Genomic DNA, 19058 nt, shown 5'->3' with positions numbered 1-19058 from the left:
GGTCTCAGATTTTCATGAAACTTTTTCCACAGGCAGGGCTCATGGATATATGAATAAAAAAAAATTGAAAATTGAAAAATCATAACTCAAGAACGAAGCATCGTAGAAACAAAGTTTTATATGAAAATTTAAGCAAATTTTATCAAAAATCCAAAAAAAATATGAACTGGAAAAAGTTATCCACAAAATTTTCCACCGTTGGGAAAATTCGTAAAGAAAAGCCGGAAAAACTATGCTCGAACTCGTGGAAAATTTTCAAAAAAATATTTTCGAGAAGGTAATTTTATAAGCTTTAATAACTGAAATTTTTGGAATGCATTTTTTTCGTTTTCGAGTTATGGCCAATTTTGTGAAAAATGTCCAGATGTGCCATATAAGACTTTTCTTTGAAAAACCATAACTCAAGAACGAAACATTGTAGAAACAAAGTTTTTATATGAAAATTTAAGCAAATTTTCTCAGAAATCCACAAAAAAATATGAACTGGAAAAAGTTTTCCACAAAATTTTCCACCGTTGGGGAAATTCATAAAGAAAAGCTGGAAAATTTATGCCCGAACTCGCGGAAATTTTTTAATAAAATATTTTTAAGAAAGAAACTTTATAAACTTCAATTCTGGTAACTTTTAGGATGTACTTTTCTTTAGTTCCTGATCTATGGTCAATTTTGTAAAAAAATGCAAAGATTTGCCATACATGCCTTTTCGTTTAAAAATCATGACTCAAGACTCATCATGACTTGTCGAACCGGATTCAAATTATCTCAAAAATATGAAATTTTTGAAATGGAATCAGTTTCCCAGGACATTTTTCACTGTTTATGAAAACCCGATTAGCTATTCCAGCTTTCAAACAAAGTATATTTGAAAAGAGCGATCAATAAGATCGAATCCTACAATATTTTTCAATACGCTCATTTCTCGTTCCTAAAACATGATCAAATATTGCTAGGATGAGCTGTTTGAACCATATATTTACAAATTTATAAGTTCATAAACAAAATTTCTTAAGAACGAAACTACATAGAAACAAAGTTTTCTTCAATCAGAATGTAGGCAATTTTTTCCTGTTAGGTAACTACAAAATTGACAGTTAAATAAATGGGTAGACAATATGACAAATAGGCATTTACCAATTCAAGTTTAAAGCGTTGAAATGGCTTGAGAATCATAAGTTTACCAAAAACTAAGAAAGAGCAGTGAGAAAGTGCAAGTGTTGTCTATCAGCTGTATATTCCTCGTTATTAATTTTTGGAAAGTGAAAAAAGTTTTCCCGAAGCTGTTGAAATGGACAAAGTTTAATATTACGAATACAATTCTTTATGCTGTAACCCCTTCGGACTGGACGGCCACAAATCAGTAAGGACAAATCTACGATCGATCAGCCAAGGCCACATCAGTAAGCTTCATTCGAATGGAGTTCGGTGGATTACGGAAAAGATGAAAATTTGCTTGAAGTGCTCCATTGCCGGTGACCAGAAGGCTCTCGTAACGGATCTTCCAGAAGCAATGGCGTTTGAGGAACAAGTTTCACCACTATCGGGTGAGTCAGTTGGTTCTATAAATAATGTACAAAATATACAAGAGCTTGCTAAATTCTTGGAAATTTCTTTTTAAGTAAAATCTTCACGTTTGGATGCTTCTAGTAGTAACTATCGCAATGCTTCTATGGACGAAATGTGCAATCAAATTTTGAGTAAAACAAAGACTTGGTTTCCGCCTAATATTGTCGATGTTACAGAGGATTTTAATTCCGTTTTATTAAATTTGAACTCAGCTGTTACAAAAGCCGAACCTGACAAGCAAATTGAACTTCTAAAATTACTTCCTAGGAATTGATCATATGCCAAAGTTAAAGCTCATTTTGTCGTGTCTCAACACGTTATAACTGAATCAAAAAAATACAATTTATGGATTCAACCACTTTCAAAAGTAGGACGACCCTCGCATGGATCAGATGTCCAAGACATAGTTTCAAATTTTTACCTAAGGGATGATATCAGTCGGCCATTTCCTGGCTTGAAAGATACCATATCTATTAAGTTACCCAATGGAGTGCGCCAAAATGTTCAAAAACGCCTTTTGCTTGACCCTTTGGATACTTTATATAAACAATATTTGGAAACCTGTAATAGTGAACAGGAATCTGTCGTTCTGGAAACTTAAACCAAAACAATGTGTTTATACAAAGGATTCATCGGCCATGAATGTTTGTGTTTGCATGATACATGAGAATATGAAATTCATGGTTGATGCATTGAAAAAAACTAATTGCTTTGAAGTTCATAATACAGAAAAAAAAACTTAACACCTTTTTGACTAGTCAAATGATATGTCCAGATAGTACAGATGATTGTTACTTGAGGTCCTGTGGGGATTGTAAATTAAAGACATTAGACTTTGTTGCCAATCGCTTAGATGAAAACAAAGTTGAAGAAGTTAAGTATTGTTTTTGGATTATTTCTCCTCGTTGTGAAATTATCAACAAAGAGGAAAATGTAAATGATTTTATAGAAAACTGGAAAAATCTCACAGAGAAGTTTCTTGCGCATCAATTCAAAGTAGATAAACAAAATAAATTTATAAGAGCTAAAAAGGAATCACTAGTTGAAAACAAAGAAATAATGTGCCAGATGGATTTCGCGGAAAATTATTCGTGCGTGATACAAGATTCCATTCAAAGCCATTACTTTGTACGACCTCAAGTAACAATACATCCATTTGTAATTTATTACAAAGACAAATCTTCGATCAAAGTCTTAAATTCTGTTGTAATTGCTGAACAAAAAAGCATAACACGACATCAGTTTATGCTGTTCAAACAAAACTAATTTCAAGATTGAAAAATAAATTTCCTGAGCTTGAAAAAATCATTTATCTTTCTGATGGTTGCGGAGAGCAGTACAAAAATGAATCAAATTTCAAAAATGTATGCAACCATGAAAATGATTTTAAAATTAGAGCAGAATGGCACTTTTTCCCAACCTCACATGGAAAAGGTCCATGTGATGGTATCGGTGGCAATATTAAGCGAATGGCTAGATATGCTAGTATTAGAAAGTCAGCGGAAATTGATAACGCCAAACAATTTTTTGACTGGGCTGTGTCGCAAAAGGTGAAAGACCAATTTAAAAAAGATTGGGAATTCATCTATGCAACTGAAAATGACTATTCAGAGGCTGAAAAATTACTTCAGGAGAGATTTTCTAACCTTGTTCCAATTCCTGGAATTGGAATTCCATTTTTGCGAGTGAATTCTCAGATGCACATGAAAACCAAGAAAATACAGCATGCTTTGTTCTTAATACTACAAAGAAACGAAAATCTTCTGGTGGTAGCAACCAAAGGCAATCTTCCCGGTTGAAAAAATAGATGGTTTTAAGATAAAATGTAAGTTATGTACTGAATAATTGAATAAATAAAATTAAAGAAAAATATAAAAAGAATCTTTTTTTTTTTCTTTATTATTGAGATTTTCAGCCCTAGGCTGGTTCATCTCACAAAAAGAATCTTATTTGTTCCATAGAAAAGAAAGAATCCCTTGGAATGGAAAAGAAACAGTTTTTTCAGCTTTGCTTAACGGTGTAATGTTTCACGAAAAATATAATCCAATCCGACTTATACCCAATTCCATATCGTTTCTTTCAGATCTTTTAGAAAATTTGCAATTGCTTTGATAAAAAAAACCTTGTTTTTCTGATGCTTCGATTGAAATATGGGTTTTCAAAGAAAAGGCTAATATGGTCATTTTTCACAAAATTGACCATAACTCAGGAACGAAAAAAAAAGTACATCCTAAAAGTTACTAGAATTGAAGTTTATAAAGTTTCCTTCTCAAAAATCTTTTAATAAAAATTTTCCACGAGTTCGGCTTTTCTTTACGAATTTTCCCAACGGTGAAAAATTTTGTGGAAAACTTTTTCCAGTTCATATTTTTTTTTTTGATTTTTGAGAAAATTTGCTTAAATTTTCATATAAAAACTTTGTTTCTACCATGCTTCGTTCTTGAGTTATTATTTTTCAAAGTAAGTAGTGTCAAGGGAAAACAAAAAATTTCCACCTGAGTTTTCCGGAAAAATAGGCGACCCTGAATTTTTCTCATTTTTTTTTTATTCATATATCCATGAGCCCTGCCTGTGGTAAAAGTTTCATGAAAATCTGAGACCCTTCGGCCCAATTTGTACGATAATAAAAAAAATCCCCTAGACGAAGCTATATTTCATGTGCTCATTTCATCACGTCGCAATGACGTGGCTCTCGCGAGAGCAATTTTAACATTGTTATGCTACTGAGATTTCTATCTCATTTTGAGGAATTTCGGGAAGTAAATGTGATGCATAAGTTGAGCGTATATCCTTCCATGATTCCAGTGATATAAATAACAATCATACCATATAATGAACTAAAATTTGTCAAGTTTACGATTCCGTCACAAGCCGTAGCGACGGAGAAGTGAAAGAGAATTTGAAAACAATCTCTTTCATTGTCTCGCCGTCCGGTGACAGTGAAGGAAGCGTCTATGTAAAAGTCGCACGACTCTCTCTATTAACATTGACGCTTTCCAGCCCTGGTCTTAGTCAGTCAAATAATTGAAAAGATTTCTCAAATTTCTTAAGTGATTCTTTTTAATATTATGCCAGGTATCATTCTTGATATTTTGCCAGGACTTTCAAATATTTCAAGATTTAGTGGTTTCCTTCATATACTTCTCAGAACATTTTTTCTGGAAGTCATCCAGTGATTCTTTTACGAATTACCCACCGAATTCCAAGGATACTCACAGTGAAAAAAAATTTAAAGAAACTTCCCGAAATTACTCAAGACTATCCTGCAAAAGTTCTTCAAGTATCTTTAATGAATGTTCGAATCCTCTGAGCAGAATCTCAAATAGAGAAACTTTAAAGTAGATGGAGTACCGTGTACCTTTTAATTCCGCTCCTAAATTTAGGAGCGGAATTAAAAGGTACACGGTACTCCATCTACTTTAAAGTTTTCTCTCTTCAAGTATGTTTAGGGAGATATCAATCATTAAGGTGACCAATCGATTAAGTTTTCAGTTCCATGCGCTGTCTGGTTCTTTAGATTTGTGCTCTTGAAAATTTGAGACATGGCTTTGATTCATCTTCAACTTAAGTCTAGTGATTTTACCAAGGATTTCCTTAAACTGGTTCCAAAATGTTTGCTTCAAAAATTCAACCAGGATGCAAAAGTCCCTCAATGAAGTCCTGGTTGAATTAAAACATCTAGTTTAGTACTATGAATACCATTTGATTCCAAGCAGAAGTTATATCCTTTAAAAGACCTCAACTGCAAGACCGAGTAGTATGTAATATTTTGATTTCATTACATGCTTCTGTGGGGTGAGCAACGGAATCGATATAAATCGTTTGAGGACGTTAATGTCCTAATAGTTCGACAATATAAATGTCGTTGTGAGAGAGGCGGCCATGACCCGGATGCATTGGCGAAATATAATTGGCGAGGTTTTATCTAGTTGATTGATGTAGAATAAAATAAATAAATAATTAAGGTCGTTTTTAATCTATTACATAAATCTACCAAAATAGTTTCACCAAGAGACAAAAATGCAACACTAGTCTTAAGTAAGATTTTTTCTCCTTATCCATGGCTCGCATCACCGACCAATGGTGACTCCCAGATCTTTTTTCTTCCTCACTAATTAACACTCTTCCCGTGACGATTGTGGAAGTGCAGAGATATTCTCCATCTCTAGAAGCAACAATCACTACACACTAACATTCCTTCCCCATACCCACTGAATGTAAGGACTTGGCAGGCGCCGTCATTGACCGATAATATTATGAGATCTTCTAAAATGTGCACTTCAAGAATAAGCGGAATGTCCTTTATTCATTTGGATCGAAGTGCAATTCTAAAAAGCTCCGAGCAATACCATTGACATGTACTACACAGTCAGTCTATGCTCTGATATCCTTTGATAGACCTCGACTGTTAGGCCTCCTTCAGTGTCGTCATCGTTTACTAGACGCGACTGGAATAACTCCTGAACGAATATCTGCAACACCATACGAAATTATTATATATTTTTCCGGAATAATTCCCGTTAAAAAAAATATTTGTGAGATATCCTAGAACAATATGTAAAAACTCTGAAGGTAATTTTGGAAGAATTTATGGATTTATTGCTGTGGAAATTGTTGGATAAATCAGCGTTGGCTTGCTACTTGATGAAAGGTTTCCTGTAGAAAATTCTGGAAGAATTCATCGAAGCTTCCCTTGAGAAATCGACACCTGAATTTCTGAGTAAATTCCTGGAGTGTGTATATGTGTATTTCTGAATGAATCACTAGAGAATCCCTGAAGCTTCCCTCGAGAAATATGTAAATGATTTTCTGAACAAACTATGGAATAGACTCATAGGAATCCTTGGAGCGTTTAGGGTTCAATGAAAAGAAAAAAAAAAGAAAATAATTACTGTTCATGTAACCAACATCTTAGTATGCACTAAGTGACAGTCTACAAAGCTTGGCGAAATAAGTATAATAATAAATATATAAAATCCTAAAGATGCTATTGAAGAGCGGTTCCATGCGAAATCGTCCATAAAATGCTGAAATCTGACATGTACCATTCCGATTTGGATGAAACTGCGCAGATGTATTAAGTATATGAGACGAAAATTATCTCATATAATTGGGGATCGTTTAGAATCGAGAGTAACTTCTGATAAGGGCGTATGTATTTTTGGCACCACCATTTAAAAAAATTGTACCTCGGAAACCGTTTGTTATAGAGAAATAGTGTCTGAGGAAGGATGGTAGACAATCAAATAGGCTTTGTAAAAAAAATATACACTGAAAAAAATACTTTTATTTTCATGAAAAAATCGAAATTGAACCTTAAAACACAAATTGCAAAAAATTGGTATCTGCGATTTTTTTCAAATTTTTTCTGTAAAATTTCAATGTAAAACCAGATGTTTTAAGCACAGTTTCAACATGGTGCAATCTAAAATAAAAAAGTTTTTCTAAGAGCAACTTTTGGTGCATTTCTGAATTATATTAATATCATAAAACTTAAGAAAATACGCCCGTTTCTTACATTATTCCAGATGCTCCATCAACAATGTTACACTCAAAATAATCCAAACGTCATTGTTACGTGAAAAATCACGTAGACCCTTGAAAATGAACTCTCTTCGACTCTTACCTGACTAAGGAACAAGCACTGAACCATAGGTATATATAAAATGAAGCTCCGCTAAATTTCACTGCGGTTGACCTATCAATCCTACGTGGAAATTACGTACACGGATTGATTCATTTTGATCGTGTTCACTCTGCAATTCATTCTGTGTTGTGATGGCATCAGTCCAAGACAAGCTTTGAGAGTAAAAATTATTATTGTTTCGAACATGAATTTTAAAGTAAATTCTGTTTTGGTTTCTGCAATAGCATTTTGGTATAAATTACACTTCTTAAGGCCAGAATTGCATAGCTTTTTTGATGAGTCAAGCGGCTTAAGGTGATCCGGTGTTGAACGAAATAATTTTCTCTCGCTGACAGCTAAACGTGAGTAAATCATCTAATTTTGCGTATTTTTTACTATTCAATCCCTTTTATTACATTCTCACTGTAACAGGAGCGGTACCATTCAAAAACCCGGTGAAAGAATCTAATCATACTTGTATCTAGAAGCGGAAGTATGCAGCAACCTACCAATTCCGATACCAAAATGTGTGTTTATTCTATAAATGTTCTGTGACGAAAATGTTTCAACTGAGTTTTCACATCTACCAGTCAGCTAATAAAAGTTTCATAATTATTGTGTATATATTTCGTTGCATAAAAAATATGAAATTGCAGACAATAAAGCAAAGCCAAGCAGATTATATTAACGCCGATTTCAATTGACATTTACAGGAAGCTTTCTTCAGCTTCCATCAATTCCCTTGGTGGAATTTACGAAAAATTCACGTAACCCTTACGTAGTTCTCCGATGGAAAGAAAATAGTTCATTGGTTCATGCGTTCATTCTTCATCACCTATGATTCCCGTAAGAGCTACGTGAAAAGTGCGATGGAAAAAAACCACGTATGTTTCCACGTAACAATGACGTTTGGATTATTTTGAGTGTACGTTAATCTCTTCCCACATTAATATCCCATCTACTTTTTCTTTGACATTTAGACGGTTAGATGAACTGTTCGAAAGATACAGGATGATTGTTGGAATATTGTTGAGAATTAATATAAGTATTACCACAGACAAACAGACGTAACACTGGATAAATTTCCATCGCCCACGAATTTAACGATCAGTTTAAAATACAACAGTTGTCAAGTTCACAACCAGAGGCGCGCGCGTCGCTTTCCTTCGTGTTTGACATTTCACACTACCGCCACCTGTTGGACATGTGGCACAAAAAGTTATTTCGTTCAATAAGCTTTGAAGGATCATTTTGGAGGGATTGGTGGCGGCTAATAATATTGTTACATATTGTTATTGTTACTTCTCAACAAATCGTTTATTTGTGTAAGTGTCAAAGATAAAGTTGGTGGGATATTATTGCGCATTTCATTCACCACTGGACTCCGCAGTTAGTTTTTATAAATGAGGGAAGGAACATAAGAGTGCGATTCTGCATCCAATCTTGTTGATGTCTTCAGCGCACTCATTCATTAAAAATCGTGCGCTGAAGACACCAACAAGATTTGATGCAGGATCGCACTTTTATTTACATTCTCGCACTTATGAAAACTGACTGCGCAGTCCAGTGGTGAACGAAATACCCAATAATGTGGGAAGAGATTAACGTAACATTGTTGATGGAGCATCTGGAATAATGCAAGAAACGGGCGTATTTTCTTTAGTTTTATGATATTAACACAGACAAACAGACGTCACACTCTCATCGCTGTCCATCGACCAACTTTTTAACGATCGATTCGAATATCTGGTAGGTGGTCAATCGACCACCCGCAGCGCACGCGTCGTTTTTGTTCGTGTTTGACGTTTACACACTACCGCCACCTGTTGGTCCATCGGCCAACTACAGTGTTTTAGCATTGGGCGTACATGTTTTCGCGACTATGATATTCATCGCAATTTGTTCTAAGTGTTACGTCTGTTTCTCTGTGATATAATTATAATTCAATCCCAAATATCTTGAAGCGGTTACTTATAGGAAGATCATTGATATTAGAATTTTGAATTGTTTTTGGATAAAAAATCATATTGCAGCATCAAAACGCCTTTTCTATAATCAGAAATTGAATTTTCAGAAATACACCAAAAGTTGCCCTTAGAAAAACTTTTTTATTTTAAATTGCACCATGTTGAAACTGCCCTTAAAACATGGGATATTAATGTGGAAAGAGATAAACGTAACATTGTTGGTGGAGCATCTGGAGTAAATTATGAAACGGGCGTATTTTCTTAAGTTTTATGATATTAATATAATTGAATCCTAAATATCTTGAAAACGGCTAGTTTTAGGAAGATCATTGTTATTAGCATTTTGAATTGTTTTTGGGTGAATTTACTAAATATTTTTCAGAATAAAATTTTGAAGAAATTTCCATAAGAAATTTTGTAGTACTTCAAATGGGCGTTCATTTCTTTGGGAATTGAAAATAAACAATACAGTAATACGTCCATTACTGTATTTTTCAAGATTTTGTTCCTAGAATTTCATCATATATTAAATCAGATATTTTCCCAAAGAATGCATTTCATGATTTCATCGCCCTTCTTCAGGAATTACCCATAAAATTAGTTCAATCTGGATTTTTTCCGTTCAGTTTGTCCAAATTTTCAAATAATAGTTTCTCATATGATACACTATTTCTGGATTACTCCCGAAAATGAAAGCAGAAATTTGTTGAGAAATTTCCCCAGAAACTTCTCAACGAATTTATCCATTAGTTTTTCCAGAGATGTCTCCTGAGAATCATCATTTTTACAGGATTTTTTTTAACTTCATTAACGAGATTTTAATCCCTTGGCTAGTTCATCTCGTGGCCAACGGCTTTACTTCCCTTCCGAAGGAAGCCGTTACTATTTTTTTTTAATGATCAACTCGGGGATGGAATTCGATCGCAGGTCCTTGGCGTGTGTTCTAACCACTAAACCAGGTTTCCCCCCATTTCTACAGGGTGTCTACTCGTTTACCGAAATTGAATCCCCTAATATTTCCAAGTTTTTTTTCCAAATTTCACAAAATAATTCCAGGTTCAAGAAATGCTCTAATTTTGTATGGTTAAAACGAAATAATGACAAATTTTTAAAGCGGTTTTGATTTAACAGCAATTTATACACTTCTAGACGTTTTTTAATGCATGCTGAAGCTATTCCAAGATCCAATATTCCAATATGAAGGTGTTATCACCATACCAAAGTTTTATTCAAATGAATTTTATTTGCCAATTATGGAGTCTTTTATTTCGTTTGTAAGAGCTCTGTTTATCATCGTGAACTGAATGGAACTTTCAAGTGCTAATCAGTATGCTTCATCTTGAAAGTTTTTTTAGTACTGCGTTGTCGTGCCAAAAAGATTATGCACCATCAATTTCCATGACTTAATTGGATACCTAAGACACCTTCATGGGCATAAAAGTAAAATTGGATTTGGACAAAAAAATTGGATTTGGATTATTTGGATTTGTGACAAAAAAAAACTTGTGTTACAATAAAAACTAAGTTTACCGATATTTTCGCAAGTAACCATACAATTCTGACCTGCAAAATAAGGAAACTCTTTAAAATAATCATATATATATATTTATATATATATTATATATATATATATATATATATATATATATATATATATATATATATATATATATATATATATATATATATATATATATATTATTTTATATTGAATCGTGTTGATGGTTGTTACGAAAGTCATCTGTTACATATTTGTTAAGTTATTTATATTCCTGTCAAAATAATACAATACAATTCGTACAACTTTTGGATCCCCGGATCCATTTTTTTTTTCGAATAACAGAAACACGGATTTTTAAGCCCCTGGTTTGTGAGGAGTGTACCTATTGGGCTTAATGTTATTAAAGTCATATCCCTCTCACAGTATGATGTTGGTCGCACTGTCATTAGCAGTTAGCATCATGAACGAGTGACATTAGTTGAGCGTCACACCGGATGTGGCCACACACTCCGGAAAAAAAATCATGCGATTTTACGTCTTTTGGATGCACATAAAAGAAGCGAGCCAAATGACTTGAATTTGTGTCTCATTTTAAATACGATGGAGTCTGATTCGGGAAATGTCAATAATAGCGGTATCTTTTTCATGTCCTTCATCATGTAAAATTACATTTTTCTTTCAATACGTCTTTCAGAACCCATTTTTACGTCATTTCATCACTTACATCATGTGTCATTCAGTCATAATGTGAATTACGTCCGGAGTGATTTTCATTATTTTTAAGAGTGCATCGCGAATCCATTTTGGATATCAACATATTTACAAGGTTAAGGTGAAGATGAATCGAAGCCAAACCTCAAATTTTCAAGATCACAAATCTGGAGAACCAAAGATCCGTTTGAGCTGAAAACTTTATCGATTGGTCACTAGCTGGTGGTGACCAATCGATTAAGTTCGGGTGTTCGGTTCTCCAGATTTGGGCTCTTGAAAATCTGAAGTTTGGCTTCGATCCATATTCACCTTAATAGAGATAAATGATATATTGTTACATTGATTTTTAACGAACTTAAGACAAACTGAATCAGATAAATTCAATGCAATAGTAAACATAAATATGATTCTATACACATCCAACACTCAATTAACTGTTTCGATAGCAAAACTATTGATGAACAATCATTTTTCTATTGAAAGTTAGTTTTGGACTGGTTTAGAAAAAATAACCCATTTGCAACCCTATTTGTTTGAGAATTTTTTATAAAAAACGTTTTTTCGTAATGAAATAGTCGATTAAAGTCGGAGAGGATTAATCATAATTGTTACGAAATTTTAAATTCAAGGTTGTTTAAATTGCAGATTTTTTTTCTAGAATCCCTATTTTTGAATAATTTTAAAAAATGTGCGTGAAGCAGTTCGGGTAACGACTTGTGTATTCGATTTCAGCTCGATCACGAATTCAGATCAATAATCACGTGCTCCTCTTTCATATAGCGCGCCTCCTTTCGGAAGAATTAGATGCACATCCAAACACAACGTTTGAGTGCGCTTTGCGAAAGAGGACTACGTGATTATTGAGCTGAAATCGAATTCAGGTTTACTTCTGCGCGCATGAGTTCTCTCATGGCGTAGGGGTAACGCGCCCTATCCAGAGAACAGGGAGTCGTGAGTTCGATTCTCATCTAGAAGACGTGTAACGTTTTCGAAAATTTCACATCAATATGTCCATTTAATGGCGCGGTAAATGGCTGGGCATGGCGTACCATTGGTACCTCGCGTACCTGCAGGAATAAAATAGACCCCTTTGTGCGGTCCTTAGCCTCTTGCTCAGCAACTCCTATCCCTACCTCCTCATGGTACTGGCCGGGATACGAGTAACCTTGGGGAAGATTGGGTAACCAACCCCCGGTGGGAACTTTGGTCGTATGCTGACAGGGAAGGGGGGTTTGCTTTTGCTTTTGCTTTTGCAAACCTGGAGCGTCTGTACTCCATGTTAGGAGCGGCTCACAACAGCGTCTGTTCCCCATGTCAGGGGCGGCTGATCATTGTCCGAGTGCCAGAGAAGGACTCTAAGCTAAACTGCGTACTATGGCCCTCCGAACATTTAGGGGGAATGGTCCTCCGGAAATCTAGGGGGTTGGTGTCAGGCCCTGCAAGCCAACCGTAAAAACACATCAGCACAGGAATGTCAACGAGAGAATACGGAACGGAACAATCGGCAAAGACCACAGCGACGAAAAAGGACTAACGATTGGAAACTCGGTACGTGGAACTGCAAATCTCTCAACTTCATTGGAAGTACTCGCATACTCTCAGGTTGGCCAGGAGGAGGAGTTCAGACCGACGATTGGAAAGTTCAGCGCCCACCGGCTGACGAACGAGAACGGCCTACGACTGATAGATTTTGTCGCCTCCAAGAATATGGCCATTCGTAGCACCTATTTCCAGCACAGCCTCCCGTATCGGTACACCTGGAGATCACCTCAGCAGACAGAATCGCAAATCGACCACGTTTTGATCGATGGACGGCACTTCTCCGACATAACCGACGTCAGAACCTATCGTGGCGCTAACATTGACTCCGACCACTACCTGGTGATGGTGAAACTGCGCTCAAAACTATCCGTCATCAATGATGTACGGTACCGACGCCCTCCCCGGTACAATCTCGAGCGGCTGTCGCCAATGCGTACGCGCAGCATCTTGAGGCAGCGTTGCCGGATGAGGGCGAGCTCGATAGGGCCCCTCTTGAAGACTGCTGGAGGACAGTCAAAGCAGCCATTAACGACGCTGCCGAAAGCATTGTCGGATATGTGGAACGGAGCTCAAGAAACGATTGGTTCGACGAGGAGTGCCAGGAGGTTTTAGAGGAGAAGAATGCAGCGCGGGCAGCAATGCTACAGCATGGTACGCGGCAAAACGTGGAACGATACAGACTGAAGCGGAAACAGCAAACCCGCCAATTTCGGGACAAAAAGCGCGGCCTGAAAGACGTGGAATGCCAAGAGATGGAGTTGCTGTACCGTTCTCAAGAAACGCGGAAGTTCTATCAGAAGCTCAACACATCCCGCAAAGGCTTCGTGCCGCGAGCTGAGATGTGCCGGGATAAGGATGGGAGCATCTTGACGGACGGACGCGAGGTGATCGAAAGGTGGAAGCAGCACTACGATGAACACCTGAATGGCGCAGAGAACACAGGCACAGAAGGTCAGGACAGCGAAGGCGATGGCTACGTCAGCACAGCGGACAGCGGAAATCAACCAGCTCCCACGATGGGGGAAGTTAAGGATGCCATTCAACAGCTCAAGAACAACAAAGCCGCTGGCAAGGATGGTATCGGAGCCGAACTCATCAAGATGGGCCCGGACAGGTTGGCCGCTTGTCTGCATCGGCTGATAGTCAGAATCTGGGAAACGGAACAACTACCGGAGGAGTGGAAGCAAGGCGTTATATGCCCTATCTACAAAAAGGGCGACAAACTGGAGTGTGAAAATTATCGTGCAATCACCATCCTAAACGCCGCCTACAAAGTGCTATCCCAGATTCTCTTCCGTCGTCTATCACCTATAGCAAACGAGTTCGTGGGAAGTTATCAAGCAGGTTTCATCGACGGCTGCTCGACAACGGACCAGATCTTTTCCGTGCGGCAAATCCTCCAAAAATGCCGTGAGTAGGGGAATTCGGGGTAAAACCGACACCCTAAGCTTATTGATAAAATTTATGTACTTTAGCTTATTAAACGAACCCAAAATTGTTGTAGAATCACATATTGGTTATAAATCTATCAATCCTTGCAATCACTGGATGATATATTAAGGTTATATAGTGATTTAAATCAAATTGATATTGCATCATTTTTAGGTGAGACAATTGAGAGTGCGGGTAAGATCGACACCCTATTGGGGTAAAACCGACACATGCACTTTGAGTAAAATGTATACGTTGTAAACATCACCATCACATTTCATATTCGAAAGAATGCTTTAAACATGACCTTCGACATTTATGACCCCTTCCTCTGAAGGATCATACACATATTACGTAAATTATTGAGGAGAGGCCAAAGATCTACTAAATAGATGTGAAAATTTCAAATGTTCCATGCTAAGATTATAAAGTTGGGGTGAATACACATGGATATTATTAATTTGTGTTCATGTAATGTTTACGTAGATAAAGTTGTAGCGAATAATTGGTTGTGAAAATAAATACTGTTTTATTTTTATAAAACAGATAAGTGTATTTATTTTTAGATAATAAAAACTGTCGAACCTCATGGTTTGTAAATAAATAATAAAATTAATTTATGTGAAAATATTTCAAATTCTGTTAATTCTTTAATTTTAAATGAGAAATTTTTCTTCATGCTTCTTCAAATAAGTTGAAACGTGATAACATAAAAATATTTTTTTTTAATACTTAATGATAGCTTGTAACAAGTTACATAGTGTCATATTTTACATGTTTACAAGTTCGCCGTCCATGAACTTCACTGGAATTCAAAAATAAAGACTCACATAAACTACAGAGATAGTCCTCCGATTAGAAAGATTCCCTGAAATTAGATTATGAAGCAAAGAAAGGTGTCGATTTTACCCCAAATGAAAGTGTCGATCTTACCCCGAGTGGACATTTATTTTTCAATAGCGTTTTCAGCTGTCGTAAAACCAAAAAATAATTTCTCCTTCATGTTGTATCAACGTAATAATAGTAAATGATGATGTAGACGCAGAACAAATAATGACATTTAAAAAAATTCACATGCGAAATAGTTAAAGAATAACAGCCAAATATTGCAACTGCTGTTGCTTCTATGTTATCCAATATGATTTTGTTGTTTATTTTGGCAGTTTATTGGTAGCGTAAGTTGTAATGTCATTCGAAATACAACATTTCACAAGTTAAGATAAAGCGTAATGGAAACTGTATGAAAATCTGCTCAAAACATGAAAAATCAAAGGGTGTCGATCTTACCCACAGTGTCGGTTTTACCCTGATTTCCCCTACCAGGTCCCTACGCACCATTTGTTCATCGATTTCAAGGCGGCATACGATAGTATCGACCGCGTAGAGCTATGGCAAATCATGGACGAGAACAGCTTTCCCGGGAAGCTCACAAGCTTGATCAGAGCAACGATGTACGGTGTGCAAAACTGCGTGAAGATCTCGGGCGAACACTCCAGTTCGTTCGAGTCTCGGCGGGGACTACGACAGGGCGACGGACTTTCGTGCCTGTTGTTCAATATTGCGCTTGAAGGTGTCATGCGGAGAGCCGGACTTAACAGTCGAGGCACGATTTTCACGAGATCCGGACAATTTGTTTGCTTCGCGGACGACATGGATATTATTGGGAGAAAATTTGAAACGGTGGTAGATTTGTTCACCCGCCTAAAACGCGAAGCAACAAGAGTCGGGCTAATGGTGAATGCGTCGAAAACAAAGTACATGCTGGTTGGCGGAACTGAGCTCGACAGGACCCGCCTAGGAAGCAGTGTTACGATAGACGGAGACACCTTCGAGGTGGTGGACGAGTTCGTCTACCTCGGATCTTTGTTGACGGCTGACAACAATGTTAGTCGGGAAATACGAAGGCGCATCATCAGCGGAAGTCGTGCCTACTATAGGCTCCAGAAAAAACTGCGGTCAAGAAAGATTCACCCCCGCACCAAATATACGATGTACAAAACGCTCATAAGACCGGTAGTCCTCTACGGGCATGAGACGTGGACTATGCTCGAGGAGGACTTGCTCTTGGGGTTTTCGAACGCCGAGTGCTAAGGACGATCTTCGGCGGCGTACAGGAGAACGGCGTGTGGCGGCGAAGGATGAACCACGAGCTCACTCAACTCTACGGCGAACCTAGTATCGTGAAGGTAGCTAAAGCTGGAAGGATACGCTGGGCAAGGCATGTTGCAAGAATGCTGGAAAACAACCCTGTAAAGATGGTGTTCGCTACGAATCCGGTCGGAACAAGAAGGCGTGGGACGCAGCGAGCTAGGTGGATTGACCAGGTGCACCAGGACCTGGAGAGTGTGGGTCACAGTCGAGGATGGAGAGAACCATGAACCGAGTGAATTGGCGAATTATTGTTGGCGAGGCTTTATCAAGATAATTGATGTAAAGCCAAATAAGTAAGTAAGTAATGTCCATTTAATCTAATTGCAAAGCATATGTAATGTTTAGTTTTTCGGTAGTCACTAAATAATATCCCACAGGATTTTGTGAGGGAAATCCTGCAAAAACATAGGACGAAATTCCTGAAAAAATGTGTAGGAATGTTAGGAGGATTTCTTGAAAATAAATGCTATAATGTTAGCTGGTGTGGAACCTTAAATGAACTTTTGAATATTCAATGGGGATTTTTTGAGTATTTTTTTTACAAATGTTTGGAAGAAATCCAGTAATCCTTAGATGAAATTCTGGAGAAAGGGTCGAGTTTAGGGATTAATTGAAATGGCGTAGAACTTCTTGTCGGGTTTCTTGTAAAAAAATCCTTGAACGAAATTTACCAAAAACTCTGGAATTAACCTTCGCGGGCTTTCTTGGAAAAAAATCTATGGGAATCTTTGGAAGATTAACGACTGTAGAATTCGGTTGAAAAGTTAGTGAAAAAATATTTGGAAAGAGTCCAAGGATAGTCTTTGGAAAATTGTTCAAAGTAATCCCTGAGAAAATTGCTAGAAGTAGTAACGTTGAAGTGCTCAAGGATTTCCTGAGGCAAAATCTGGAAAAAACTCCTTCAAGCATCCCTCGAAAAATTACTGAAAGAATTGGTTGATGAATTTCTTTGAAGAATTTTCTGCATTCGTTCCTGATAGGATAGTATTTTAGATTGGATACCTAGAGAAACTACTAAGATAATTCTTGAAATATGAGATGAATTTTTGCATCATAATTATCTGCAAGCAAGATAAAGAAAAAAGAGACTTTAGATACGATTTTGGTTAAAATAGAGAATTGAGAGACCTTTCATCAAAAATGGAGACTTTTTAGAGATTTGCATAAAAATAAAGAACAATTCTCTAAAAAAATCCTACCGGTCCTAGATATGTTGATCCTTTACTGATTAAATATAGAGATATTGAAAACGTCAATCATGCTTTGGTAAGTCGATAAAATATCATACTCGGAAGGATCCTCACTGCACAGCGCAAATAGTGTTTTGATAGCGGCCAGTCGATTTTATTTTTCGATTGAAGCAATATTTCTTGCTAATAATGGTTGCTCTGGATTTCGACGCAAACATCTTTTGTCGTAAACATATTATACCATCAATTACTGCCTCAAAATTATTTCCCTGATTGTGATCCAAATTCCCCGAGAATTCCATTTTCCAGGTTGAATAAAATTCCCTGATAATTCCAGGTTTTCTATTCTTAAGATATTATTGAAGAAATCCAAGGAAAAATCCGTATATTATTTCTATAGAAATACACTTAAAATTAACACAGAATTCGGTAAAATAAGCCACAGATTCTGAACTGTGAAATATGCTTTTACGGATTTATCTGTGAAACACAAATGTTTTCAATCGAACTGTCAAAAATTCACCGAACATGCTGTAAATGCGGAAAAATTACAGAATTCTGTTAAGCTTGAACATATCTTTCGGTGAAGATAGAAATTGTTTCTGCTTTCACCAAAAATCTGTGAAATCATTTGTCTGCCAGATTAACAACCGCTGCATGAGTCAAAATTGATGATTTTTTCAAGCGAAGAAAGCTAAATAAAGCAAAAATCAGAGTGTCTTTCAAAATGGAAAATAGTTTGGACTTTCAAAGAAACTTAATGTGATTGATATTTTGGTGGTCAAAATGCAATCTTATTGTTTTCAAGACCATTAAATTTGCGGTGTTCGGCACCGAGGTGTCTGACTTCGGTTGCGTTATTCATTATGTATAGTTAGAGTAATGTAGGCGCTGCTTCGTGATGAGTGGGATAATATCATATTACGAAAAATCCGAATAGAAACATTTTCCCTTTTCACAAAACTTCTGTAAGAATACACCGAATCAATCGGTGAAATGCCAATTGAATAACAAGTAAATAACCGTAAATCTGGGGAATTTCACCGAAAAGCTCAGTGAAACCTCCTGAAACAACTAACAATTCCACAGAATATCTGTACACAATCACCGGACTATTCGGTGCTTTTGACAGATGTACTTTTTCAAGATTCACAGATCGTTCGGTGAAGTAAAAAATCATCGAACGGTTCACTGAAAAATCTGCTGTTGAGAATTCGGCAAAATTTCACAGAAATCTGTGATAAATTTTAACTGTGTAAATCAAGAAAAACTAAATCAAGTAAATAATTGAAGCCCTGGATAAAATCTTGCAGGATTTCCTGGTGTTATTCATTGAAAAACATTTAAGCAACATTGGTAGGAATAATTGCTGTAAT

The 19058-nt window shown here is 36.6% G+C and overlaps 1 protein-coding gene across 1 annotated transcript in view; it reads right to left on the bottom strand.

Moving 5' to 3' along the window:
* Positions 1 to 19058, bottom strand: part of LOC5570315 (mediator of RNA polymerase II transcription subunit 12) — a 59073-nt gene that overhangs the window by 22927 nt on the left and 17088 nt on the right. The window lies entirely within an intron of this gene.

Source organism: Aedes aegypti, chromosome 3 (genome assembly GCF_002204515.2).
Source record: "Aedes aegypti strain LVP_AGWG chromosome 3, AaegL5.0 Primary Assembly, whole genome shotgun sequence".
NCBI lineage: Eukaryota > Metazoa > Arthropoda > Insecta > Diptera > Culicidae > Aedes > Aedes aegypti.
The sequence above is the reverse complement of the archived record's forward strand: the minus strand, read 5'-3'. Positions and strand labels throughout refer to the sequence as shown.